The sequence below is a fragment of the Trichosurus vulpecula genome, chromosome 5, assembly GCF_011100635.1.
Source record: "Trichosurus vulpecula isolate mTriVul1 chromosome 5, mTriVul1.pri, whole genome shotgun sequence".
NCBI lineage: Eukaryota > Metazoa > Chordata > Mammalia > Diprotodontia > Phalangeridae > Trichosurus > Trichosurus vulpecula.
In genome coordinates, this window is record NC_050577.1 from 90,160,033 (window position 1) to 90,186,880 (window position 26,848).

Here is a 26,848-nt window from a genome sequence, read left to right on the forward strand (position 1 = left end):
TTTGAATTCTGTTCTTCCTGGTGCCAAATTTAGCAGTCTATCTATTGCACCACCCAGCTTTTCTAGATCCCAAAGGAGACTAATGAAAACAAAAGCTATCCTTAGTGTACTCTCTGATCTTGAAAAAATGTATTCCTATGTAAGAATATGTGTACATCAAGTGTTTATGCTGTCAGGTAATATTTTAAGATAACATACGGTCAAGTAACACTGTCAAGAAAACTTTTTTTTAAAAGAAGCTCAAACTAATTAATTTTCTACCAAGTAGAAACAAATGGTTATATAATTTATGTTACCACCCACCCGAACACCTTTATTGTTATTATTTTTATCCAGGCCAGCAAATTCATTGGTGCAGGTATATCATCTGTAACTTACAGCCTTAGAGAGTTACCAGGGGTGAGAGGTAGGGATCAAACTTGCTGCCAGTGAGCTACATGTAGCCCACAAAACTAGCAACTGCTGAACCAGATTAAAATGTGACTAGGAAATGTTTGCAAAAATAAAAAAAAGATACAATATGTGATATACGATAGAAAATATGATATAACATAGATAATGTTAATTTGTGGTTTTCTAAGTCAATACGCCACCTACAGGAATCTGTTTCTATTTGAGTTTGAAATCATTAGCCTGGTTAAGTAATCTGTCCATGGTAACACTGCTATCTCAGAGTCAGCACTTGAACCTTAGTCTTCCTGATTCCAAAGGTATCCCCCCATCAGCTCTACCACACTGCCTCTTGTATTCTTCATTTGTATAGATAACATTAGCTATATTTGTTTCCATATCTGGGGCTCAGCAGGTTAAAACACCCTATTAGGCTAACAATGTGGTTGAAATTCCCAAAAAGCCCCTTAGTTTTGCTTTGTTCCATGGCCATGTACCATACTTATCCGTTCAATTAGCCAATTCATTAAAGCATCCCTTAGTTTAAGAAGTACTGGACCAGAGTACAGGTGGACCATCATAAACATATCACCACCACTTGAAATCAAGTGGAATCTAATGACTCTATGAGACATCAATAAAACATAAAGTCAAAAGAATTAAAAATTGAAGAATATGTGAAATATCTCATCAGAAAAAAAATACCTCAGCTGGAAAATATATCAAGGAGAGATGATTTAAGAACTATTAAAATACCTGAAAGTTATGACAGAAAAGAGCCTAGACAACATTTTTCAAGAAAAGGCAAAGGAAAACTTCCCCAATATCTAAGATCCAGAGGGCAAAACAGAAATTGAAAGAATCTACTAATTACATTCTGAAAGAGATCTCAAAATGAAAACTCCTAGGAATATTATAGTCAAATTCCAAAGCTCCCAGGCCAAGGAGAAAGTATTACAAAAAGCCAGAAAGAAAAAAAAATCAAGCATTGTGGAGCCACAATAAGGATCACATGATGTTTAGCAGCTTCCACTTTAAAGGAGCAGAGGGCTTACTCCTGGAAGGCAAAGGAACTAAGACTACAACCAAGAACAATCTACCCAGCAAAACAGTATAATTTTTCAAGGGGAAATGGATACATAATGAATGCTTAAATATTACTCTCATAAGAACTGGTTTGAAAAGGGAATAATACATATACTCAGTTGGGTCTATAAATCTTTCTTATCCAACAGGAAAAGAGAAGGGGAAAGGGATAAAAGAAAAGCAATGGTCAGAAGCAATTGGGCTGAGGTGGGCTGAGACAATATAACAAAATGATAATTCTACCCAAATTAATTTACTTATTCAGTCCCACACCAATCAAACTACCAAAAATTATTTTATAGAATTAGAAAAAAAAATAGTAAGATTCATCTGGAAGAACAAAAAGTCAATAATAACATGGGAATCAATAAAAAAAAATGTGAAGGAATGTGGACAAAGTGACAGATCTCAAACTGTATTACAAGTGGTAATCATCAAACAATTTGGTATTGACTAAGAAAAAGAATGATGGATCAGTGGAACAGATTATGTATACAATGAACAGAAAATGACCATAGTGAGGAGGCGGAGCCAAGTTGGCAGCTGGAAAGCAGGGACTTGCGTGAGCTCCCACCCAGGTGCCTCCAAACACCTATAAAAAATGGCTCTGAACAAATTCTAGAACTGCAGAACCCAGGAAATAGCAGAGGGAAGCAGGGCTTCAGCCCAGGACAGCCTAGATGGTCATGGGGTAAGGTCTATCACACGGGGCTGGGGAGCGGAGTGAAGCAGAGCCCAGTGTGGGCCACTCAGACCAACCAGACCGGGAGCCAGGCTGAACAGCCCCTAGTACCCTGAATCAGTGAGTTGTGGCAGTTACCAGACTTCTCAACCCACAAACACCAAAGACAACAGAGAAGGTTAGTGGGAAAAGCTGCTGAGACAGAGTGAAAGGAGTTCCTGGTTCAGCCACTGGCCCAGGGGGCAGCAGAGGTGGTGCAGCTACAGAACTACAGCTGCAGTTGCTTCCAGCCCCAGGCCCACCTGGTGGGAGGAATTAAGTGGCAGATCAGAGCAGGAGTGCACAGCCTGCTGAAGATTTGAGTCATGGTTCGGGTTGGTGGTTCTTGGGGGAGGAGTAGCGCGGGTGTGGCAGACCTTGCTGTGTACCTCTGAAAACAACAGCACAGCCCCTCAAGCATGGGACAAAGTACTCTATACTCTACAAGTAGTCATACCCTGATGAAAAACTCAAGGGTCAAGTTAGTTGGCTGGGAATATGGCCAGGCAGCAAAAATGGTCTCAGATTCAGACTCTGGAATCTTTCTTTGGTGACAAAGAAGACCAAAACATACAGCCAGAAGAAGTCAACAAAGTCAAAGAGCCTACATCAAAAGCCTCCAAGAAAACCATGAACTGGTATCAGGCCATGGAAGAGCTCAAAAAGAATTTGGAAAAGCAAGTTAGAGAAGTAGAGGAAAAATTGGGAAGAGAAATGAGAGTGACATGAGAAAACCATGAAAAACAAGTCAAGGACTGGCTAAAGGAGACCCAAAAAATGCTGAAGAAAATAACACCTTAAAAAATAGACTAACTTAAAAGGCAAAAGAGCTCCAAAAAGCCAATGAGGAGAAGAATGCCTTGAAAGGCAGAGTTAGTCAAATGGAAAAGGAGGTCTAAAAGACCACTGAAGAAAATACTACCTTAAAAATTGGGTTGGAGCAAGTGGAAATGAGAAATCAAGATATTATCAAACAGAACCAAAGGAATGAAAAAGTGGAAGACAATGTGAAATATCTCATTGGAAAAACCACTGACCTGGAAAATAGATCTAGGAGAGATAATTTAAAAATTATTGCACTACCTGAAAGCCATGATCAAAAAAAGAGCCTAGATATCATCTTTCAAGAAATTATCAAGGAGAACTACCCTGATATTCTAGAGCCACAGGGTAAAATAGAAATTGAAAGAATCTATCGATCACCTCCTGACAAAGATCCCAAAAAGAAAACTCCTAGGAATATTGTTGCCAAATTCCAGAGCTCCCAGATCAAGGAGAAAATACTGCAAGCAGCCAAAAAGAAACAATTTGAGTATTGTGGAAACACAATCAGAATAATCTAAGATCTGGCAGCTTCTACATTAAGGGATTGAAGGGCTTGGAATATGATATTCTGGAGGTCAGTGGAGCTAGGATTAAAACCAAGAATCACCTACCCAGAAAAACTGAGTATCATGCTCCAAGGCAAAATATAGACTTTCAATAAAATAGAGGACTTTCAAGCTTTGTCAGTGAAAAGACCAGAGCTGAGTAGAAAATCTGACTTTCAAACATAAGAATAAAGAGAAACATGAAAAGGTAAACAAGAATGAGAAATCATAAGGGACTTACTAAAGGTGAACTGTTTTGTTTACATTCCTACATGGAAAGATGATGTGTATAATTCATGAGACCTCAGTATTAGGGTAGCTGAAGGGAATATACATATGTAGAGAGACAGAGGGCACAGGGTGAGTCGAATATGAAGGGATGATATCTAAAAAAAATAAAATCAAATTGCGGGATGAGAGAGGAATATACTGAGAGAGGGAAAAAGGGAGAGATAGAATGGAGTAAATTATCTTGCATAAAAGTAGCAAGAAAAAGCAGTTCTGTAGGAAGGGAAGAGGGGGCAGGTGAGGGGGAATGAGTGAATCTTGCTCTCATTGGATTTGACCTGAGGAGGGAATAACATACACACTCAACTGTGTATCTTACCCCACTGGAAAGAAAGAGGAAGGAGATTAAAAAGGGGGACAATAGAAGGGAGGGCAGATAGGGGGAAGAGGTAATAAAAAACAAACACTTTTGAAAAGGGACAGGGTCAAGGGAGAAAATTGAATAATGGCGAATAGGATAGGAAGGAGCAAAATATAGTTAGTCTTTCACAACATGAATATTGTGGAAGGGTTTTATATAATGATACACATGAGGCCTATGTGGAATTGCATGCCTTCTTAGGGAGGGTGGGTGGGAAGGGAAGAGGGGAGAGAATTTGGAACTCAAAGTTTTAAAAAAAGATGCTCAAAAAAAAAGTTTTTTCATGCAGCTAGGAAATAAGATATACACACAATGGGGTATAGAAATCTATCTTGCCATACAAGAAAGTAAGGGAAAAGGGGATGGGGGGAATGGGGTGATAGAAGGGAGGGCTGACTGGGGAACGGGGCAACCAGAATATATGCCATCTTGGAGTGGGGGGGGAAGGTGGAAATGGGGAGAAAATGTGTAATTCAAACTATTATGAAAATCAATGCTGAAAACAAAAAATAATAAATAAATAAATAATTTTTAAAAGGTCATAGTAATCTATTGTTTGAAAAAGATCCAAGCTTTGAGAAAAACAACTCACTATCTGACAAAAACTGCTGGAAAAACTGGAAAGCAGTTTGGCAGAAACAAGGTATAAACCAACATTTCCCACCATATAGCAAGATAAGGTCAAAATGGGTATGTGGTTTAGAAATAAAGGACGATATCATAAAGAAATCAGGGGAGCATAAAATATTTCACCTGCCAATCTATGGACAAGGGAAGAATTTATTATTAAACAAGAACTAGAGAGTACTATGAAATACAAAAAGAACAATTTTGATTATATTAAATTAAAAAGAGTTTGTACCAACAAAACCAATTCAGCCAAGATTGGAAGAGAAGGGGGAAATAGAAAATTTTGCGGCAATTTTCTCTGATACAGGCATCATTTCTCAAATATACAGAGAAATGAATCAAATTTATAAGAATACAAGTCATTCTCCGATTGATAGATGGTCAAAGGATATAAACAGGCCATTTTCAGAAGGAGAAACCAAAGCTATCTATAGTTATATGAAAAAAGTATTCTAAACTACTATTGATTAGAGAAATACAAATTAAAACAACTCTGAGGTACCACTTCACACTGATTGGCTAAAATGACAGAAAAGAAAAATGACAAATATTGAAGGAGATGTGGAAAAGTTGAGACACTAATGTACTGTGGGCAGAGTTGTGAACTGACCCAACTATTCTGGAATACAATTTGAAACTATGCCCAAAGTGTCATAAAACTATATATACCCTTTGACTCAGTAATACCACTACTAGTTTTGTATGACAAAAAGATCAAAGAAAAAGGAAAAGGTCCTATCGTACAAAAATATTTATAGCAGCTCCTTTTTTGGTAGCAAAGAATTGTAAACTGAAGAGACAGTCATCAATTGGGGAATGGCTGAAGAAGTTGAGGTATACGATTCTGATAGAAGACTAATGTGCTTTGGGAAATGACAAAGAGGATTTCATAAGTTTCAGAAAAAAAACTTGGCAAGATCTATATGAACTGAGGTAAAGTGAAGTGAAGATCCCAGGAGATCATTGTGCACGGTAACAACAATTTTGTAATAATGATCAACTGTAAAAGACTAGGCCACTCTGATTAATACAATGATCCATCATAATTCCAAAGGACTCATGATGAAAAAATGCTATCCACTTTCAGAGAGAGATAGAACTGATAAAGTGCAAAACAAAATATGATTTTCTTGCTTTTTGAAAAATGTGGCTAATACTGAAATATGTTTTGCATGATTTCACATGTATAATTGATATCTTTTTGTTTCATTTTCCATGGGTGGGAGAAAGTTGGGAGAGAAAAAAAGAATTTGGAATTTAAAATTTAAAAAGAAAAAAATGTTAAAAATAAGTAAATAAAATTTTTCTTTAAAAAAGAAATAAAAGGATCACTAAGAAGACTCTTCCCTCACCTATTAAAAACATCTCCAGTCTCCCACATGTCATCAGTTAGAAATTTTGGTGGTAGAGGGGGTTAAAAAGCTACTATTTAAAGATAGAAAAAGTCTGAAATGGTTCAATTGCTAAGTCAATATTAACTAAATAAGAGTTTCTCTAATAAAATTTCTTTCTCTTGACACCTAAAATGAGGAAATAATAATTTTGATAAGAAAGGAAGTGACGCAAAAGACTATTCTAGGCTTGGAAGCCCAAGGTGCTGACCACAGAAAGAGAGGCTCAAATTAAGGAGAGTACAAGCAAACAACAATAAATGCTTGGGGATGAAGGAGATTAGGGACAGGTTCTAAACGAAAAGTAGAAGAGCAGCACAGTCAAATGTCACTTACTGTAAAATTGTCTGGAGTCTTTCAACTGCTTTGCTGCTCAGCTATTCCTTCCAGTTCAGTTCCAAAATCTACCCTCTTCTTTAGGACCCTTCTCAGGTTTCTAAATTATATATGCAGTATCTTTAATGTGTGTGTATATTTGTGTTAAGGCAATACAATCACCATCTGATTAAAAGTTTTATGTCTTGGAAAAATAAACAATAAAAACAAATCCATAAAAAAACCAAATCAGTTGTGGATGTTTATCTTGAAGAAGAGAAGACTCAAGGAGACTATTATAGCTGTCACTGTACACCTCAAAAACCGTAATGTAGAAGAGAGATCAGATATTTTTTGTTTACCTTCAGGAGACAGAACCAGCAATGACAGGTAAAACTTTCAAAGAAGCAAATTCAGGTTTGATGTAAGAAACAAGTTCCTAACAGTTGAACTAGACGGTAACAGAGGTCTCTTCTAACTTTAAAATTCCATGAGTATGACTTGATAACCTCAAAAATCATATTAATGTACAGTTCTGATACAGATTCTATTCTGGAGGAGGAAGGGTGTATTAAATTGTCTACCTTTTTTTAATGGCTAAGGCTTGAACAGAGGTTAAATAATAAGGTTATCCAGACAATCTCAGTATCTGGTTGGTTAATCTTAATAGTTGGTTAATGTTCTATAACTCAGAATTTTCTTTAGGGGCAGGTTAAGAGGTAGAAAGTAATATAATCAGGCTTTAGCTATTTCTTTCGGTTAATGTGTAAATTGGCTGTCTAATATAAGCATTATCCAGCTTTATATTTCATTATATGGAAACAGCCATTCATAAGTATTGTTTCACATGGAAGATACTAGAAAAACAGTCATCTCACTAATTTCAATCTCACTTTATTAAGCTTGGGGACACTTTAGACACAGATTAGAACTATGTTTTTTTTCAATTGCTTCTAAAATCGATTTAGTAAATAAATTAAAAATGAGATTGCAATTGAGTCATTCTTAAATCCATTAGAGAAACAATCTTTTTAGAAAAATTTTTAGAAAATTCTTATGACTCACATATACAAAAATATTTATAGCAGTTCTTTATGTGGTAGCCAAGAAGTTGTGGTATATGAATGTAATGAAACACTATTGCTAAGAAATGATGAGAAGGCAGATTTCAGAAAAACCTAGAAAGACTTACCTGAACTGATGCTGAATGAAGTGAGCAGAACCAGGAGAACACTGTGCACAGTATCAGCAGCACTGTGTCATGATTAACTATGATAGACTTAGCTCTTCCCAGCAATACAATGATTCAAAACAATTCCAAAAGATTCATCCTGAAAAATGCTATCCACATCCAGAGAAAGAATTATGGAATCTGAATGCAGATTGAAGCATACCATTTTCACTTTTTTTTTGTCTTTTCTTTTGTTGTGTTTTTTTCCCCTTTTCTTCTGACTCTTGTTTCACAACATGACTAATGCGGAAATATGCTTAACATTATAGTACATGTATAACCTATATCAGATTGTTTGCTGTCTTGGGGAGGGGGAGAGAAGGAAGAAAGAAAAATTTGGAACTCAAAATTTTATAAAAATTAATATAAAACTATCTTTATGTGTAATTGGAAAAAAATTAGTAAGAAAAAAAGAAAAAAAATCCTTATGTACACAAACAACATTGCTAATAATAGATTTTTCCATTAGAACAGATTTGGCCTAGAGACATTTTAAGTTAGTGATATGTGTTGCCATATACCCTCGAAAGTAACAAGATTGTATTTACTAAAATATCATTTATAACCCAGACCCTTTTTCACGCTGGCCTCACTAATTCATCTAACATTAGTGAAATATTCCTAAGTTTGATAGAAAAACAACTGAGTTGGTTTTATAAATTTTAGTCAGGGTTTTCTGATATGAAAATATGGCCCGGTGTTTAGGAATAAGAACATATATACCAATTTCCAAACAAATTAGCTTTCTCATGTTTTTCCTTCTCCATTTTGAGCGCAGGAGAGATATGCTAATGTTACACTGTGGTAGAAACTTTGTAAGTCCTTAACTCAGGAACCACTGAGCTCTGTTTCCCTGGGAGCTGCACCTGAGAGTTCAGATGCAGATGTAATTATTTCTATGCCTTTGGCATGCTGTTAGCTGGGAAGCCAATATATAGATCCTGCGCAAACCACTGCGGAGCAACAGTTGCTAAAGGGATCATCTATTTAACTTTTTGACGTCCACACTTAAAATAGCCCAAGTGTATCACATTAAGATTTTAGACTATTTTCTTATCCCCTTTGGATTTAAAAATTAGTAAGAAAAGCAAAACAGACATGAAGAAATAAAACGTCCATTTGGGAACTGGATGCCAATTCAAATCTCCTTGTTCAGGTTGTAAAAAAAAAAAATCAATCTCTCTCTCTCTCTCCCCCTTGTGTGCATATGAGTGAGTGAGTGTGTGTGTGTGCACACACATGCATGTGTACAAGGGAGAAATGTGTCCTTAATCTCTCAACTCATCCAATTTTACCTCCTAAACTGAAATGCTACTGTTTGAGCTTAACGTCTTGAGCTTAAAACTTTGATCCATGCTAAAATGCAAATGCTCAATGGAAGAGTATAACATTTTAAACTCTTATCAGTTATTATCTATGTAATGTAAATGTGTTTTAGATTTCTTTCTTTGGATAGAAGAGAAAATCCATAAAGGCACTGGATACCTGATGATGATTGAAGTGGGGCAATATTGTCCAGATAATGGAGACTGCAGGTTTGTAACATAAACTTCCTTTACTTCACATTTTTGCTTTGGAATGTGCCTGGACTACACATTATATCTATCATTCTCTCTCCTGCTCTAATTTCCCTCAACCATTTCAAAGCCCTTCAGTAAAACAGCCGCTCTTTAAACTTTACACACCAAAGGCCTTGTTCTTTGTCTTCTCTTGTTTATAACAGTCCTAATCACTTTTCCCCCAATTTAAAAAAAAAAAAAACATTTTTATTTAAAGTTTTGAGTTCCAAAATCTATCACTCCTCCCTCTCTCCCCTCCCTCTTCTCTGAGATGGTAAACAAACAGGTATAGGGTATACATGTGCAATTACCTAAAAGATTTCCATATTAGTCATATTATACAAGATGATTCAAATAAAAGAAAAAATGAAAGAAAGTGTAAAATCCTTCAGTCCATTTTCAATCAATATTAGTTCTTTCTCTGGAGGTGGACAGTATGCTTCATCTTTAGTCCTCTGGGATTGTCTTGGATCACTGTATTGCTAAGAATAGCTAAATCATTCACAGTTCTTCATTGAACAATATTGCTGTTATTGTGTACAATGTTCTCCTGGTTCTCTTCCTTTCACTATGCATCAGTTCATGTATGGCTTTCCAGGTTTTTCCGAAATTATCCTGTTTGTTATTTGTTATAGTATAATAATATTCCATTACAATAATACATTATAGCTTATTTAGCCAGTCCCCAACTGATGGGCATCCTTTTGATTTCCATTCTTAGCTGCCACAAAAAGACCTTCCATAAATATTTTTGTACAAATAAGTTCTTTACCCCACCCCTTTTTTAAATTTCTAGAATAATATTAAATCACAAAGGTGATAATGGTCATCCTTGCTTCAGCCTTGATTGTACTGTGAAGGCTTCTAGTGTATCTCTATCACAAATAATGCTTGCTGGTGGTTTTAGATAAATATTACTTATTATTTTAAGGTAAGCTCTACTTATTCTTATGCTTTCTAGTGTTTTTTTTTAAATAGGAATGGGTGTCATGTTTTTTCAAAGCCATTTTTCTGCATCAACTGAGAGAATCATATAATTTCTGTTAGTTTTGTTATTGATATGGTCAATTACGATGATGATTTTCCTAATATTGAACCAGCCCTGCATTCCTGGCATAAATCCCACCTAGTCATAGTGTATGATCCTTGTGATATACTGCTCTAATTCCTATGCTAGTATTTAATTTTTTGCATCAATATTTATTAGGGAAACTGGTCTATAACTTTCTTTCTCTGTTTTGGCTCTTCCTGTTCTGGGCATCAGCACCATAAGTGTGTTGTAAAAGGAATTTGGCAGGACTCCACCTATTTTTCCAAATAGTTTATGCAGTACTGAGATTAATTATTCTTTAAATGTTTGGTAGAATTCACTTGTGAATCCATCAGATCCTGGGGATTTCTTCTTAGGAAGTTCATTGATGGCTTGTTCATTTTCTTTTTCTTTTTAAATTTATTTTTAGTTTACAACATTCACTTCCACAAGATTCTGAGTTCTAAATTTTCGCCCCATCTCAAGATGGCATGGATTCTGATTATCCCTTCCCCAATCTGCCCTCTCTTCAATCACCCCCTCTCTTCTTTTATCCCCTTCCCCTTCTATTTTCCTGTGGGGCAAGATAGATTTCTAAATCCCATTGCCTGTATATCTTATTTCCCAGTTGCATGTAAAAACAATTTTTAACATTCATTTTTAATGAGTTCCAAATTATCTCCCTTCCTCCCTCCCTACCCACTCATCGAGAAGGCAAGCAATTTGACATAGTGTAGTTTTCCTTGATAATTTCTTGAAAGACAATGTCCAGGCTCTTTTTTTGGTCATGGCTTTCAGGTAGTTCAATCATTTTAGCAAAATATAGTTTCCTCCTTTAACTCTTTTAATTAGAACTATTTGTTTTTGCTTTGTCTGAGATCATGATTGCTACCCTTCTTTCTTTGCTTTAGCTGAAGCATAATAGATTCTTATCTATCCTTGTTTGTCCTCCCCTAAGTCTTATATCCCACCCTTTCCCTCCTTGGAAATGTTTTAATTCTGATCACCACCTTCTCCAATATAACTTCCCTCTTATCAGTCCCCGCCCCCCCCCCACTCTCTTCTGTTAATCCCTTTTTACTTTTTTATAATGTAAAATAAATTTCTATATCCAACTGATTGCCTGTTATTCCTTCTTTGAACCAATTTTGATGAAAGTAAAGTTTAAGCTTTGCCTGCCACCCCTCCATTATAATCATTCTTTCATTCCTCTTTTATGTGGGATAGTTTACCCCATTCAATTCCCCCTTTTCTTCTTCCAGTGTAATTTTCTTTCTCACCCCTTTATTTTGTTTTTTGGGTCATCAGCCCATCAAAGTTACCTTACATCCACACCCTCTCCCTACATATACTCCTTCTAATTATTCTTATAATAATAAAATTGTTGAGTTAAAATATTATCTTACCACAGAGAAATATAAACAGTTTAACCTTTATTGAATCTCTTATGTTTTCTCTTTCTTGTTTCTTTTTTACCTTTTTATATTTCCCTTGAGTCTGGCATTTGGAGGTCATTTTTTTTTTACTCCACCCTGGTTTTTTTAATTAGAAATGCTTAAAAGTCCTCTATTTTCTTAAATATCCATTTTACCCTTGAAAGATTATATTCAGTTTTACTGGGTAGGTGATTCTTGGTTGTAATCCTAACTCCTTTGCCTTCCAGTATACCATATTCCAAGCCCTCCTAAAATGCCTCCAAAAGTGATAGCTGGTAAGCTGCTTCCCTGCTCATAGATCAATTCTGAGGCAGTTTTCTAGTTGTGTGGATAGGAATTTGAGAGAGCTTCAGAGGGTTCCTTTCTCATTCTGCCATCTTGGCAATGGAAATGTGTCCTATCACTTTTGGAAGCATTACCATTAAGTCTGAGGGAGATAAATAATTTTTTTTTAATTAAAGAGAACAAGCTTGGCTCCAAAGAAGAGATATAAGACATCTTTCTCTGCTCTTTTGTTCACATGGTAGGGAGAATGGGAAGGGAAAAAAATAAGCATTTATTAAGTACCTCCTATGTTCCAAGAACTGTGCTTAGCCCTTTACAACTATTATTTCATTTTATTTCATTGTATATAATGTCAAATTTTTTCAACACACTGACTGGCATTGTTGATATTACCCTCCCCTTTTCTTTTTTAAACATTTCTTTTTGATAAGGGATGTATCTCTGTGAAAGGGAAGAAAGATGTGACACATGTGATACAAAGACAAAATATACTCATAAATTCCATTTTAAAAGAGAAAAATTATTTTTAGAATAAATAAAAGAAGAAAGTCTTGTTAATTCTTCACAATCACAAAATTTACAGAGTACAAAATACAATCACTTTGGCATGAAGCTAGGAATCATGTAGAAAAAAATCCTCAACTAAGACTTTAAAAAAGTGAATTGCAGTATTAACAGTCTATAACTGTAAAGGCAATAAGATGCAGTTGAAAGAGATATGAATTTTGGCTCAGAGCAATCAGAGTACCTGGGTTCAAAAATTCTGCTTTTCCCATTTAGTATTTAATTTCTTTGTGCTTCAGTACCTCATATAAAAAAAAGAGGGATTTGCACTAGAAGGCCTTTAAGGTCCCTCCTGGATCTAAATCTTGGGCATTGAGGATAGAATGCCAGGCTTCAAGTCAGAAAGATTCATCTTCCTAAGTTCAAATCTTAACTCAGACACCTAACGGCTATGGAACTCTGGGCAAGTCATTTAACCCTGTTTGCCTCAGTTTCCTCATCTGTAAAGTGAACTGGAAAAGGAAATGGCAAACCACTCCAGTATCTTTACCAAGAAAATCTCAAATGGGGTCACAAAGAGTCAGACATGACTGAAAGCAACTGAACAACAACACAGTTATAAATCTATGATCTTCTGAACTACCTGTGTGATTTTCAGAAGTTGTTTAATAACTCTCAGCTTTGGTTTCCTCAACAGCTAAATAAGGGAATTAGAGTTGATAGTGCTAAAATCCTGTATATTTCTAAAAGTTATCCCAAGACTGACTTGAATCTGTCAGAGATGGTCAAAGGGTCAAAGCTCTGCCCTTGAAAATAAGTACTAGAGTCACTGCCCCACATTCCCAAAATGCTACAGATTATTTAAAACTCACCCAGAAGCAATTGTTAGAATATAAACATACTCCTCATACTGATGGAAGCGAAGATGATTCGTTCGGTTACATGGCTTATAAACACGTGTGCTTTAGAAAGGCATGATGCTTAAAGAGCCTTGGTGTTGGCGTTGTTTTGCCTCAAGAGGCAGCAGGATGGAGTGTAAAAAAATATTGCATGTAGGTTCAGAGGAGGAAATTCCCTGGGCCTCAATGACCTTACTTGTAAAACAAGGAGGCTAGACTGGATGATTTCTAAAGTGCCTCTTTGGCTCTTAATCTAGGATATTAAATTTATTATTTCAATGCATAAATATGACATACAATAGTCATATAAGTTTCTCTTTCAACCTCTTCCTCCTGGTGAAAGATGGCTCCTTTGTATAAGGAATCAGCAAATAGGAAAGATCTGCATAATGTGAAGAATTAGCATTTATAAAGCATTTTAAGGTTTGCAAAGTGCTTTACAAATATAATCTCATTTTGTCCTCACAATCACCCTGTAAGATAAGTGCTATTATTATCAAAATTTTACAGATGAGGAAACTGAGGCAGAAGAGTTAGAATAAGTGACTTGCCCAGGGGCTCACAGTCAGTCATTTTCTGAGGCCAGATTTGAATTCAGGTCTCCCCCAGTTTAAGCCCAATGTTCTAATCACTATGCCACTGTGCCATAATTAATAAATTATGCCAGAAGTAATAGCAGAAAATCCAAAGAGAATGCTAGGCAATCTATCATAAGGAATCACTTCTCAATGCTATGGAAGTTTGCAACTAAATACAAATGTGATAGAGATGTGACCCAATCTCTTCCATGAGAATCCTCCATAATTCTATTTCTCAGATTTGTTTGAAATTAAAGACCCAGTGAGATCAAGGGTCTGATTAAAATTCAAACAATTTGGCCAGTATTCAGGTGGTTTTTCATAATTCAAGCTATGTTGTTTCTCTAGTGTAAAGCTCTGGTCAGAATAGGAAGTTATATTCTAGTACCAATCACAAAAGCCCATTAAACCATAATGTACCTTAAATGGTACTCCCAGTGCTTACTCTCAGTGAATCTGAAAAAGTAATTACCAATAACCTTTTATTCTCCACAGTGTTTACTCCTTTTTTTTTGAAGAAGTGTTTTTCTATATGGTTCTTCTTATTAATAATAAGGAAAAAATAGTGCAATTGCCTTTGGAGAACTATGATCAATGCAATTAAATCACTAATTATTATCCCATATTCTTCGGGGAAAGTTCAAAATATTCAGTCTGGCATTCAAGGCCCTTTGAATATCATCCCACCAAACATATTACCTGCCTCTATCTCTACATGTATACCATACTTTAACTAGTCTAGTCTCAGTGTCCCTCTAAACGTGCCATTTCTATTATCAAAGTTAGTTTTATTTAGATTATCCTTAGCAACTCTTCCACCTGTTTGAATTTTACCCATCTTTCAAGATCCAATTTATGTCACCTCTCCTCCACAAGCCTTCCCCAACGTGTCCAGTCTTTAATTCTTTTTCTCTAAGCTTCTATAGCACTGACCACTTTATTCTTTTGGGAGAGCAAATAATCATATACAACCAGATCCTAACTTGGCATTTTAAGTTTGTTGTTTGGAATTTAGAATTTATTTTTGAAAGTTTTAAAAAAACCCATATATAATGGTTAGACTACTATGCCAGTACACAGAAATCTATTCAACTCATGTATCTCAGAGTACAAAAGAGGATAGACTTGAAGTGCTGATATTTATTTAATAATTTAAGGTTTGCCAATTATTTTACATCATCTTCAATCATCCTATCAACCCTGTAAGGTGGGTGCTATTACTAACCCATTTTATAGACGAGAAAATTGAGTCTCAGAGAGGTTAAATACCTTACACAGGCTTACACTGCTAAGTAAGTGTCAGAGTCAGGAAGACCTGGATTTGAATTATGTCTCCAAGTTTAGCACTCTATTCATTATGTCCTTTATGGTTACCCTAAATCCCAGGTTTCTGAAGACTTCAGAGCCCAAGTACCTTGGAGCCCTAAGCTTAAGTTCAAGTCTCTCCTTTAAGTGCTTCCCTCTACCAATCCCAGGGATTGTCCAGTGTGACTGTACTAGTTAGAATGCTCTTTCTTTTGTGCACTACCTACATGACCTGTCCCCTCTGTCCATCTCTTCAGGAATTACCTACCCAAACCACCATACCTAACTCCAGATGGCCAGCTGTTCAATTGTCTTAGGAAGATTCCAAAGATCACCTGGCAGGGTAAGATACCAGACAGTGAGGTCCTTTCTTGAACTAAACTGCCAAGCATTCAAACTCTACTGCAGAGAGTACAGCTATGTTGGGTTAGCCATGTTGTTTGAATGCCAAATGCATGCTTTTGCCAAAAATACTATGTAGAACTCACACAGGGCAAGTGTTCACATGGTAGTCAGAAGAAGTGATACAAGGACACTCTCAAGGTCTCTCTCAAGACCTCTGGAACTGATTGTATGACATGGGAGACTGGCACAGGACATATGGCATGGTATGCTCTGTGAGTAAAGCAGAAATGAAGTACCTCAAAAAAATGTGAAATACATGAATTTAGAGAATATATCCAAAATGTTCACATTTTGTACCCAAAGTGTGGCAGAGCAATTTGAACTCATATTGATCTGATTGGCCATAGTCAGACACATTATAACTTGACTCTAACATAGTGACGTCATTTTGGTCCTCTTCAAGAAGCACAACAACCAACCAGCACTTGCTAACCTTCAGGCAAACATAACACCACAAACATATTTGCCCTGGGCAGACCTCTCCAACTACTAGAGATGACTCTGAGCAACAGTGATAATAACACAAATGCTAGGTGGGGCATAATCAGTTTTACCTTATTGGATTTGGAACGTATATGTGGAGGGAAGAAAAGTATCAAATATGGAAGGGGGAAGTTGAAAGGCTTAGAACACACAGACAAAAAATCCTCAATAACCAAACTTGTTACTTTTTAATTGCACAGGCATGTTTGGCTTATGGGAGTTTTGGGTTGTTTTGTTTTTCAACATGTGTTTTATTGGGCTTGCATGGACAGAGTCATATCATTTAGCAGTGTGTGCTGAAATGTGTAAGTAAAAGCCCAGCACTGGCTTTTCAGGTTGGACACTAATGGCCCTGGGCACTAGCCGAATGCCAGCTGAATTTACTAACCCAAGAGAATAAATCGGCATGTTTTCTATCTACAAAAAGATCTACATACATTTCGGGGATCATTCTGTATGCACTGCCTTCTCTGCTCGTTGTGGACTTGACTTTCAAACAGTCAGGGTTTATACTGGCAGGTCAGTCTAAATTAAGGGCAATGTTTCCCAGCACATGGCCCTGTCCATCTATTATAATGTAAAAATCCACAGGCATCAAGTGTCAGATATTTTTTAAACAAATACCAATTCTCTAAAATTTCACAACTCCCATAACAACAAATGTGGAGTAGGAATTCTCTAGAATCTTTTTCATCAGAAATGCAGGGAATGTTGTCCATGAAAAAGAAAGAAAAAAAGAAAAAAGACATGCTGTAGGACAGACTAGGTGACCTCTTAAAGCCACACACTTTATATCTTAAAAAGTAAGAAAACTGCCTGTTCCATATCCTTTTCACCATTTCTCATTTGTGGAATGACTTGTATTCCTATAAATTTGACTCAATTCTGTATATATTTGAGAAAAGAGACTTTTACCAGAAACACTTGCTGCAAAATTGTTTCCCATTCTTCTGCTTTCCTTTTAATCTTGGTTGTGTTGAATTTGTTTGTACAAAATCTTTTTAATTTAATGTAATCAAAATTATCCATTTTTTACTTCATAATGTTATCCATCTCTTGTTTGGTCATTAATTCTTCCCTTCTCTATAGAACTCACAGGTCAACTATTCCTTGTTCTCCTAATTTGCTTATTGTATCACCCTTTATGTCTAAATCATATACCCATTTTTACTTTATCATGGTATAGGATTGGTTTATGCCTAGTTTCTGCCATACTATTTTCAAGTTTATTTCAAATAGTAAGTTTTTAGCCCAGAAGCTGAAATCCTTTGGTTTATCAAACAGTACATTACTATAATCATTTACCACTGATTAGCTCAGAGTGAATGTAAAAAATAATTGTTTCTGTTTTGGTCAGAAACACTGAGCATTGATTGATTTTTTTGATTAGGAAAAAGAGGCCATTCTTTGCTATTTCTTACCTATCCTTAATCACAAAATGGGTGTTGCCTCAGTCAAACTGAGAGTTAAAAGCTAAAGACCTTGGCTTAAAAAGACCAAGGTTTCCCATTGCATCCAGGGTCATCTCCAGTCATCCAGATCTATATCTTGCTACTGGACTCAGATGGTTCCAGAGGAGAAAGTAAAGCTGGTGACTTCACACAGATCTACACCTCACTCAAATCCAATTCACTTGCAAGTTATGGCATCACCTCCCAATGTCATGGTTCTCTTCGAGAACTAAAGACAAACAACAGTGACAATGATGATGACAACTGTGGCATATGTACCTAATCTATTCCACTGATCGACCACTCTATTTCTCAGCCAGTACCAAACAGTTTTGATATTTGCTGCTTTATAATATACTTTTAGATCTGGTATTGCTAGACCACCTTCCTTTGTATATTTTTATTAGTTCCCTTGATATTCTGGACCTTTTATTCTTTCAGATGAATTTTACTATTTTTTCTACTCCATAAAATAATTTTTGGCAGTTTGATTGATATGGCACTAAATAAATAAATTAATTTAGGTAGAATTGTCATTTCATTATATTAGCTCAGCCTTCCCAGGAGCAATTCATATTTTTCCAGTTATTTAGAATTGACATCCTTGTTCTCCTTTTTCTCCTCCTGCCACTGCCACCACCCTGAGTCATAGCTTGCCCAGCTCAGGCCTCTTGGTCCCTGCAGCAGCTGTAGATCTCAAATACTCAGAGGTCTTACAACATGGTGGATAAAGAAACTGAACTTGACCAACAAAATATGGAAGATTTTGAAGAAGTGGAAGAAGAAGAAACTGGTGAAGATGCAAACAGCAAAGCTCATCAGTTGACTGTTCAAATGACACAGAATCCTCAGATTCTTGCAGCTCTTCAAGAAAGACTGGATGGTTTAGTGGAAACATCAGCTGGATACATTGAAAGCTTGCCAAAAGTAGTTAAGCAATGCGTGAATGTCCTCAAAAACCTACAGGTGAAATGTGCATAGATAGAAGGCAAGTTCTATGAGGAAGTTCTTGCTCTTGAAATAAAGTATGTTTTCTTTACCAGCCACTTTTTGACAAGACAAGTGAAATCATCAATGCAATTTCTGAAGCTACAGAGGAAGAATGTGAATGGAAACCAGATGATGATGAAGAGATTGCAGAGGAAATAAAAGAGAAGGCAAAGTTTGAAGAGGAGAAAAAAGATCAAGAAAAAGAAGACTCTAAAGGCATTCCTAAATTTTGGCTGTTTTTTTAAAAAGTTGACTTCTCAGTGATATGGTTCAGGAACATGATGAACCTGTTCCAAAGCATTTAAAAGATATTAAAGTGAAGTTCTCAGATGCTGGCCACCCTAAGAGTTTTACATTAGAATTTCACTTTTAACCCAATGAATATTTCACAAATGAGGCACGTACAAAGACATATCATATGTGGTCAGTGATAGATGATTCTGATCCCTTCTCCTTTGATAGACTAGAAATTATGAGTGTGGGGCTGCTAGGTGGCACAGTGAGTAGAGCACCAGCCCTGGAGTCAGGAGGACCTGAGTTCAAATCTGGCCTCAAGACACTCGACACATTTACTAGCTGTGTGACCTTGGGCAAGTCACTTAACCCCAACTGCCCTGCTCCAAAAAAACCAAACAAACAAAAAAAAATAAATTATGACTTGCACAAGGTGTCAGATTGGAAAAGAAGGGAAAAAAATATCACTTTGAAAACTATGAAGAAGAAACAGAAACACAAGGGACATGGGACCATTCGAACTGTGTCAAAAACAGTTTCCAATGTTTCTTTCTTAGTGGAGACCTAGATGATGATGATGCAGAAGCTATCCTTGCAGCAGACTTCGAAACTGGTCACTTTTTATGTGTGCGTATAGTCCCCAAATCATTATTATGCTTCACAGGAGAGGCTATTGAATATGATGATGATTATGATGAAGAAAGTGAAGAGGCTGATGATGAGGAAGGGGAAAAAGAAGCTGATGAGGAAAATGATCCAGAACATGATTTGAAGAAAAATCCAAAACCAGCTGAGTGCAAGCAGCAGTGAGCAGTGTGTGCTGTGGCCTTGAGGATTACTGCACTGTCCCAGCCCAAACACAACTAGAAGTTGCTTACAGCCTTATGTTTTGTATTTTCTTGATAGAATCAAGTAACAGTTTTTGTTACAAAAGGAAAAATAAAAGAAATAATGAACATTTAAGAACCAGTTCAAACTACAGGTTCATTCTATCTAATTCTCCCTAATACTACCTAATATTATGATTTCTGCCAGATATGTAGAATGCAGTGAATCCCCTAATGCATGTCCATTGTTACATAGTTTGGTTCTTGTGAAGTCTTTTGTCATGTAGCTATTAGATTACAGGTGTGAAATTTATCCAAACTGTTATTTGAGACCAATATTGGTTTAGAAAAAAGAAATCCTTCTGAAGAACCAAAGTATTTTTTTCAGCCCAGTAGTTGAATGGGTTTAAGTCTGCTTGCACTAGCTGTGCCTTCATTACTTTGTTAAAGGAATGCAATGACTTGTACTAACTAGGAGACAAAGGATTTTGAAATTTAATTTGAGAAGAGACCAGTATATGGTTAAGAATTTCCAGTAAGACCATATCTAATGTTTGTTAATTATCTGCTTGTCTACGGACTTTTGTATTTTAATGCTACATAGTGATCTACAAAGAAACCTAATCATCCTATTAAGGTTGTTGTTTATCACTAGGGTGTGAATAAAACCTACTATTTAAAAAAACCTGACTTTATTTTTGTGCAAAGTGTCTTGTAACTGTGTTCCTATAGTTCCTGGTTTATTTTGGCAAGTAGATGCCCCAAAATTTTATATTGTCTACAGTTATTTTAAATGGAGTTTCTCTTTCTATTTCTTCTTGTTGGTAATGCATATAAATGCTGATGATTTATGTGGGTTTATTTTATATCCTGCAACTTTATGAAAGTTATCAATTATTTCAAGTATTTTTTATTTGATTCTTTATGATTCTTTAAGTATGCCATCACGTCATTTGCAAAGAGTGATAGTTTTATTTCTTCATTCCCTACTCTAATTCCTTCAATTTCTTATGGCTAAAGCTAACATTTCTAGTACAATATTAAATAGTAGTGGTGATAATGGGCATCCTTGTTTCACCCCTGATCTTACTGGGAAGGCTTCTAGCTTATTGCCATTACAGATAATGCTTGCTGATGGTTTTAGATAGAAACTACTTATTTTGAGGGAAGCTCAATTCATTCCTATATTCTCCAGTGATTTTTTTTTAATAGGAATGGGTGATGTATTTTGTCAAAAGCATTTTCTGCATCTGTTGAGATAATTATATGATTTCTCTTTGTTATGTTACTGATATGGTCAATTATGCTAATAGTTTTCCTAATATTGAACCAGCCCTGCATTCCTGGTATAAATTCCACATCTTAATAGTGTACTGTCCTTGTGATAAATTGCTGTAATCTATGCTGATATTTTATTCAAAATTTTCACATCCATATTCATTAGGGAAATTGGTCTATAATTTTCTTTCTCTGTTTTGGCTTTTCTTGGTTAGTATCAGCACCATATATGTGTCATAAAAGGAATTTGAAAAATCTTCACCTATTTTTTCAAAAAGTTTATATAGTATTACACTTATTTTTTTAAAATGTTTGGTATTCACTTGTAAATCCATCTGACCCCAGAGATTTTTTCTTAGGGAGTCCACTGATGGCTTGTTCAATTTCTTCTTCTGAAATGGGGTTATTTAAATATTTTATTTCCTCTTCTGTTAATCTGGGTAACCCACACTTTTGTAAGTATTCATCCACTTCACTTAGACTGACAGGTTTACTGGCATACAGCTGGGTAAAGTAGCTCCTAATTATTGCTTTAGTTTCCTCTTTATTGGTGGTGAATTCACTCATTTTTTGATACTGGTAATTTGATTTTCTTCTTTTTGAAAAAATCAAATTAACCAAAGGCTTGTTTATTTTATCATTTTTTGCATAAAACCAGCTCTTAGTTTTATTTACATGTTCCTTAGTTTTCTTATTTTCAATTTTATTAATCTCTCCTTTGATCTTCAGAATTTCTAATTTGGTATTTAATTTGAGATTTTTAATTTGTTCTCTTTCTAGCTTTTTAAATTGCCTGGCCTATTGATCTATTCTTTCTCTATGTGTTTAAGTAAGCATTTAGAGATATAAAATTTCCCCTAAGTACTGCTTTTGGCTGCATCCCATAAATTTTGATATGTTGCCTCATTATTGTCATTCTCTTCCATGAAATAATTGTTTGTGTGATTTATTGTTTGACCAACTCATTCTTTAGGATTAGATCACTTAGTTTCCAATTAATTTTTAATCTATCTTATATAAGAAGATGAACTTTTGAGGTTATTCACTGTATATATCTCACAAAAAGCCTTAAAAAAGTCCTTTCAATGAAGTTCAGTGTGGTAGTACTAAAATGACTTAATTAGCAAAACTTTTATGAGGACTGAAACAGTGAGTTTGTGAAAACAGGATTTTTCTTCAAATGAAAAGTAATGTGGCATCCTGAATGTGTTTCCAATGTATGACTTATAGAAAGGAAGGCCAAATCACATCTTCCATTCATGCCCATTTCACTTTCTATTCCTCATGATGCCCTTGCTCTGAAGAAAGAGCAGCCATACTATTTATGTTCCTACTTTCCTTATTTATATGTGGTGAGTTCTGCCGTATGCTTAAGCCCTTCTCTACAATTACCAGTTTTTGCTTTTATGATGAAGTGATTAAATACACCCTCTTTCTCCTTGGCCCTAAACCCTTGAAAATTTACATGCATCTAATAAAGGTGCCGAGGATGGTGTTTTTATTTATAAATACAAATAACTGGCTTTTCAATAAAATTTGACTTTCTACTCTATCTTTTGATGACCCTTTGTTACATGTAATTTTTTCTTGCATCATGATCTGAAAAGGAAGCATTTAATATTTCTGCCTTTCTGCATTTGTTTGTGAGGTTTTTATGCCCTAATACATGGTCAATTTTTGTAGAGGTGCCATGTACCACTGAGAAAAAGTTATATTCCTTTCTATTCCCATTCAATTTTTCTCTGAAGGTCTATAATATCTAACTTTTCGAAAATTCTATAGACCTCCTTAACTTTGTTCTTGTTTATTTTGTGGTTAGATTTATCTAGTTCTGAGAGGGGGAGGCTGAGGTCCCCTACTAGTATAGTTTTGCTGTCTATTTCTTTCTGTACCTCACTTAACTTCTCATCTAAGAATCTGGTATCTTTACCACTAGCCACATATACGTTTAGTACTGATATGACTTAATTGTCTATGGTGTTTTTTAGCAAGATGTAGTTTCCTTCCTTATGTTTTTTAATTAGATCTATTTTTGCTTTTGCTTTGTCCAAGATGAGGATTGATACCCCTGCTTTTTTTTTTACTTCAGCTGAAGCATAATATATTCTGCTGCAGCCTTTTATCTTTACTCTGTGTGTGTCTCTCTATTTCAAATATGTTTCTTTTAAGCAATATGTTGTAGGATTCTGGTTTTTAATCCACTTCGCTATTCACTTCTATTTTATGGGAGAGTTCATCTCATTCAAATTCACAGTTATGATTACTGTGTATTTCCTTAAATTCTATTTTTCCCAATTTATATTTTCCTCTCTCCTTTCACCCTGTCCTGCCTCAGTAGTGTTTTGTTTCTGATCAGTGTCTCCCCCAATATGCCCTCCCTTCTATTAGCCCCCCTCCCTTTTCTGTTCCCTTTCTCCTTCTACTTTTTCCTTCCCCTTTAAAAGTCTCTCCTCTCCCTTTTCTCTCCCCTTTCCCTTCATATTTCCCTATAGGGTAAGATAGATTTCTCTAGCCATCTGAGTGTATATGTCATTTCCTCTGAGTCAAATCCAATGAGAGTAAAGTTCAAACAATGCTCACCCCCCCCTTCTTTCCTTCTACTGTAATAGGTCTTTCATGCCCCTTCATGTGATGCAATTTACCCCATTCTGTTCCCCCCTCCCCCCAAACCTCTTCTCCCAGTACAATCTTTTTTTCATCCCTTAATTTGTCATCACATGAAAGTCAACTTATGCCCATACCCTCTAAGTATACTCCTTCTAACTGCCCTAATAGAGATATAGTTCTTAAGAGTTACAAGTATCATCTTTCTATATAGGGATGTAAACAGTTAACCTTATTGAATGCTGTTTTTTTCTTTCCTGTTTACCTTTTTATGCTTCTTTTGAATCTTATATTTGAAGATCAAATTTTCTATTCAGTCTGGTATTTTCATAAGGAAAGTTTGAAAGTCTCTTATTTCATTGAATATCCATCTTTTCTCCTGAAAGATTACGTACAATTTTGCTGGGTAGTTAATTCTTGGTTGTAATCCAAGCTCTTTTGCCTTCCAGAATATTGTGTTCTAAATCCTATAATCCTTTAATGTAGAAGCTGTTAAGTCCTGTTTAATTCTGACTGTGGCTATTTGATATTTGAATTGTTTCTTTCTGGCTGTTCACAGTATTTTCTCCTTGACCTGATTATTCTGGAATTTGGCAACAATATTCTTTGGAATTTTCATTTTGAGATTTTTTTTAGGAGGCGTCCAGTAGATTCTTTCAACGACTATTTTGTCCGCTAGTTCTAAGATATCAGGGCAGTTTTCCTTGATAATCTCTTGAAAAATGCTATTCATGCTCTTTTTTGATCATGGCCTTCAGGTAGTCCAATAATTCTTAAATCTTCTCTCTTCGATCTATTTTCCACGTCAGTTATTTTCAAATAAGGTATTTTACATTTACTGCTATTTGTTCTACTTTGATTGCTTAACTGATTCTTGATGTCTTATAGAGCCATTAGCTTCTAACTTGCCCAATTCCAATTTTTAAGGAACTATTTTCTTCAGTTAGCTTTTGTATCTCCTTTTGCATTTGTCCAATTCTACTTTTAAAGTCGTTTTCCTCAGTGATTTTTTTTTCCATTTGGCCAATTCTACTTTTAAAGTTGTTTTCCTCAGTGCATTTTTTTTCCATTTGGCCAATTTTATTTTTTAAGGAGTTGTTTTCTTCAGTCAATTTTTTGTGCTTCCTTTTCCAAGCTGTTGATTCATTTTTCATAATTCTCTTGCATAACTCTCATTTCTTTTTCCAACTTTTCTTCTACCTCTCTTGCTTGATTTTAAAAAAACCCTTTTTGAGCTCTTCCAAGAGGACTTTTTGGGCTTGGGACCAATTCATATTCACCTTGAGGCTTCACATATAGGCATTTTGAAATTGTTGTCCTCTTCTAAGTTTGTGTTTGATCCTTCCTGTCACTATAGTAGCTTTCTATGGTCAGTTTTTTGGTCACTTTTTAAAGTTGAGCTCTGCTCCTGAAAATACAGGGGGCACTGGTCCAAGCTTCTTGCATTGGGGGCTGGGGACCTGGTCACTGGCTTTCTGTGCTGGGGCCTCAGGTACTGGTAGCTTGCACATTGTGCTGGGATGGCCCAGCCTAGTTATGCCTGTTGTGCCAGGGTTCTGGGGCTGGCAGTTTGCCTGCTGCACTGGGAATGGAGCTCTCACAGCTGGGCTGCTGTGTCACTGTCCTGCTGAGCCAGAATTGGGGGGCCTTGTTGCTGATCTGTGTTGTAGCTAGGAGCATCCTACTGGTTTGCCCTGATACCACCTGCGCTGGGCTGTACCCAAATAAGACAGATCTTTCCTGAAGTCTTTCTAGGTTATCTTGGGCTGGACAATTGTTTTGCTCTGTCTTTTTGTAGATTCTGTTGCTCCAGAATTCTTTTAGAAGTTTGATTTAACATTGTTTCTGAGGGAAACTGGGGAGAGCTCAGGCAATTTCCTGGCTTCTCTCTGCAATCTTGGCTACATCCCACAAAAACCAACACATTTTGAAGAAGACAGTAGTTAAATATTAAGAATTTTCAAGGGACTTGAAGATAGGCATTCGCCAGGGACAAATAACGAAATTCATGAGGGACTATGCCAATACAAAGTCCAAGTTCAAGAGAGATGCCCTGAAGATTATGAAGTCTTCCATAGGGTCTTATTTTTCGATGACATGGTGCTACTTGCAGTAAGCTCCAGAACAAAGAAAAACCTTCTGGAAGAGATTTTAAATTCACAGTAGAGTTTGGTTGGACTATTCACAAAGATATGACCAAGCTGATGAAAAATGTCTATTATCCAGATTTCAACATGCCTTTGGATGCATAACCAATAGGGCATGTCTCTGTGTATCTGTCTGTGTCTGTCTATCTGAGACTGACAGCACAGACTGGCATAGAGTTGGATCCAAAGTTAAATAAAAGTAATGTGAACTAGCTTGTCCTTAGAAAACTGCTAAATTCCTTTCATGACCTTACATTGGCCAAGAAAGTAATGGCCCACTTTTTTAATACTAACATCCTACCAGTGTCACCTTATAGCATACTCTGGAGACATATGGAATCCAACAACCTATGAAGTAAGTGTACCACACATTTGGCAGGTCAAAGGGGAAAATAAGCAGGCTTCAACATATAACCAAAGAGAGACTTCAATGAAGGCAAGGGGTAGATGTCATCAAGGAATTGTATTAAAGGAAGATAAGATGGACTGGTTATGTGGTGAGTACAAGGGATGACAGATTGGCACCCAGAACATTCCACTTTAAATGTGCAAAATAAGGAGGATCTCTAGTATGCTGGGGTCCCAGACAGTAACTTATAGAAGAATATAGACAAGAGTTCCATAGGACGGGCAGCCATGTAGGGGCTATAATTTGCATTACTAGAGGGAACTTCCTCCAAAAAGGGATAATTCAGTTGAGAATTTGAGTCATAAAAGTGACTTATGGCTTTCCCAATACAAGAAACTTTCTATGCAAAGAAATATACTGTTTTGGCAGTTTGAGATGAAATATTGTTGAGGAAAAGAAAGAGGATGGCAAGGAGCAGCTGTTTCAGGAATGAACCTCCAGAAGAATAATCCCACAATCTTTTATTGACAAGCTTATTTGGGACACTAATGAATTCTTCAATTCTAAGATCTAAAAGATAACAAAAGTACACAGTACTTTTCAGTTGCTTTTCTTGAAAATCATAATGTTTTTCTGATTTGACTTTTAGGCTGTACAAGTCCCATATTCCTCCTACATTTCTTGATCTCTGAAAACCCAGT

The 26,848-nt window shown here is 36.0% G+C and overlaps 1 protein-coding gene and 1 pseudogene across 1 annotated transcript in view; one reads left to right on the plus strand and one right to left on the minus strand.

Annotated features, from left to right (window-relative positions):
• The window catches only part of DPP6 (dipeptidyl peptidase like 6), a 1,232,953-nt gene that overhangs the window by 522,172 nt on the left and 683,933 nt on the right, over window positions 1-26,848 (minus strand). The window lies entirely within an intron of this gene.
• Window positions 18,439-19,790, plus strand: LOC118850264 (annotated as a pseudogene).